This window comes from Montipora capricornis, chromosome 7, assembly GCF_036669925.1.
Source record: "Montipora capricornis isolate CH-2021 chromosome 7, ASM3666992v2, whole genome shotgun sequence".
Lineage (NCBI taxonomy): Eukaryota > Metazoa > Cnidaria > Anthozoa > Scleractinia > Acroporidae > Montipora > Montipora capricornis.
Window position 1 is genome coordinate 24,671,061 of NC_090889.1, and position 3,112 is coordinate 24,674,172.

Genomic DNA, 3,112 nt, shown 5'->3' on the forward strand with positions numbered 1-3,112 from the left:
GCTAGCCTTCTTAACCTTTAAGAGCGCAGAGATGCAGCTTCTAGGTGCGAACTCGAGAGAATTTTAAGTGATGAGAACCATCCCAATTATTCACTGATATCAATGCCTTAAGCCTTAAGATACCACAGTCTAGGAATGATAGGCACATGAAGTCCTTTGTGCGAAGGTCAAGTCGCATTGTAAACAATAGACGATGTTTTCCTGAGTTTTTATTCTGCGAAACGCTAAGCATTAAATTGTCCATTGCCTCTCATTTTTTATCTTTTAATTTTGTTTAATATCGTAAATTCACCGTATTTTTTTATTTAATGGTGGATTATTAATGAAGCTATTATTATTTCTAGGAATTGACTGAGGGACACTACAAACACGTGCATGTCGGTGTCAGGTTAGATGATGTACATGTGGATAGTAGTAGCTCCCGAGTTTGCAGCATCAACAGCATACAGCAGCCATTTTGTCCCAGCCTCCTAATGGTTACTCTCGAGGTACAGCTGTACACTATATCTCTACGGGTTGTTTTTTTTACAGGGATTGCCCCAAGCTGCTATCCGATGCAATCCTCCACGCGAAGCGGGACTTAGATGTACCTATCTCCGCAGCTGTAATGATGCTGAAGATGATGGAAGCTGCGATAATGATGCCGATGACGATGATCATGAGTCCTCTGATGTTGATAATTCTGATGATGATCATGACGACGATGATGATGATGAAGAGGAGGAGAAGGAAGACGAGGGAGATCAATAGGATACCTTTTATCCTTGTCGGGGAGTTGTGACAAAATTGCATTTGGCTAAATGAAAGTAAGCGGTGCAAAATATGCCACAAGGCATTTCATGAAAAAAGGCTCCTTTACTATGTGTACATGTTATAATAGACGCGAGATCAGATATATTACGCTTGTGTTACAGAGTTGTCTAAGGGCGCTTTCCTTTTGTAAGAACTGGCCGGTCAGACCCATCAGTTTGCAAAGAAAATCCAACAATATGAAGGAACACTTGCATGATAACCCCTCGTCTTCTTCCGGAGGATTGTATATCATCCTCGAAGAGTGTTAATTTGATGGCGTTTTAGAGTTAAACCTACCAAATTCCTGGTCTGGCCGGTCAGTTCTGTCAAATGGAAAGCGCCCTAAGTTACACTCCGATAGAAAGTATAAGTAATATTGGGACAACCTGTCGCCATAAACAATAGTGACAAGTCATTATGTGATCCAGCCTCGTTTTCACGTAAGCGTGGTCACGTGATCCGTTCTATTACTGTTGCGTGTCAGACAGACCCCAATTAAAAGTATGAAAATTTTTGTCGAAGATTCGCCACCATTGACGATGGTTAGAATGCATTTGGTACGGTGGCCCACAACTGTCACGGCAAAATAAAATTCAGAACAAGAAAATAAAATTCAGAACAACAAATTGAAATTACTCCCGGCAAACTACAAACATTCACGGCAAAAACAAGAACAGTCGACACTATCCAGAATTCGTGATAACAAGATAACAAGAGCAAAAACAAATCGCTCACGGGAACAGCAAAAACGACTGCGCATGCGCCAGATAGGGAGTACAAACGCAAAGCTTCTTCTGCCTGTGTCACTTTATACATACATACATACATATACTTTATTTAAGGTATCATAAACAAATAAATACAAGTAATACCCTAAAAAGGAAGTTTAAGAGGTTAACCCTATGTAAATAAACTTCCAAAATAAAAATCAAAAATATATGTTTATAAGTGGAACCTAAGAAATACACATGTATGATTTAAGAGCTATTTTAAAACGTCTCAAATTTCCTACCTCAACAACATTGGCAGGCAGGTCATTCCATTCGCGAATAATTTTAACGAAGAATGAATATTTATAACAATTACAGTTCGCCGATTTAACTTGTAGTTTGTATAACTCTTGACGGTGTGAATTTTGGAAGTGAGATCGTGGTGATTTAATTTAAGGAGGCACATCAGATCTGTGTAACATATTTGTGTGGAATTTTTGGGCCTTGAGATCCAAACCCAGTTAAATTTGTTTGGGAATATGCACTGGAATATGCGCTGCAGAAACAGTCTAACCGAGGCTACGGTGAGTGTTCCATATTTGTTTTTGAAGCATGAAGTGTTCACAACGTTTGGTTAAGTTTGCACACTAGGGTATTGCCCATGCAATCTCTACAGTTTTCATCAACAAGATAATTTGGGCAGGGTTTTCTGAAATCACCTTTACAATCAATCAGACATGTATTTACAATGCGTTAATTAAACGTAACATATTCTAAGAGCATTATTTGAAAGTTGTCAACCTTCTCCTTGAACCCAAGGCAGCAGTTCATTTAGAGTGCTGCCACTCTGCAATAGCCACTTAACCTCCTGACTGCCCCCATAAAGGCAGCTGTCTAATAGAAAACACCTTGCCAACTTGTGAAGTTGGAATGAACACAAGTGCTGGCCAGAACTACATAGTAAATATTAAAGTTCTTTGTCCCTGTCTCAGGGCATTTCTTCAATGAAAAGGTAAATTGATTGCAAGACTGGCCTCTGAGATTACACTGAGAAGAAGTTATAGTTGCACAGTAGTGTGATCAATAACATTGTTTATTGCCATAGCGAGGCTTGATTACAGAATCATAAATACTTGCCCACCAAAATACCCTGTGCAATCAACTGATACACCCATGTTCGGGAGACTGTTGGCCTGTTAATTAAGAGAACATCCAGAAGAACAATTTGTTAAATAAAAGTGCAAAGTCCAGGCCCTGCTTCCTGTTAATCCTAGGATTATTGACTGGGAAATACTGCTTGAAAGTGGCACCCGAGTGAATTAATTGTAGTCTAGGCTCCACAATCTCCAAATAATAATGATCTATCATTATTGCAATAATGCAACACACTTGGTGTCAACATCTGTGTCAAAACTTGGAAGATGGTATTTTGCTTTCCCCCTTGCATTTGACTGGCCATTATTTGCAAATCTATGTTCAACCCAATGTCCAAGGCAAAATTATGGTTAGACTCAAATTTAAGAACATGGGTTAAGGCAAACAGGTGAGGGTCATTGGTTTATGTGTGGTTTATAGTATGTTTATATGGTTAGCTCATCATGTTTTCTTTG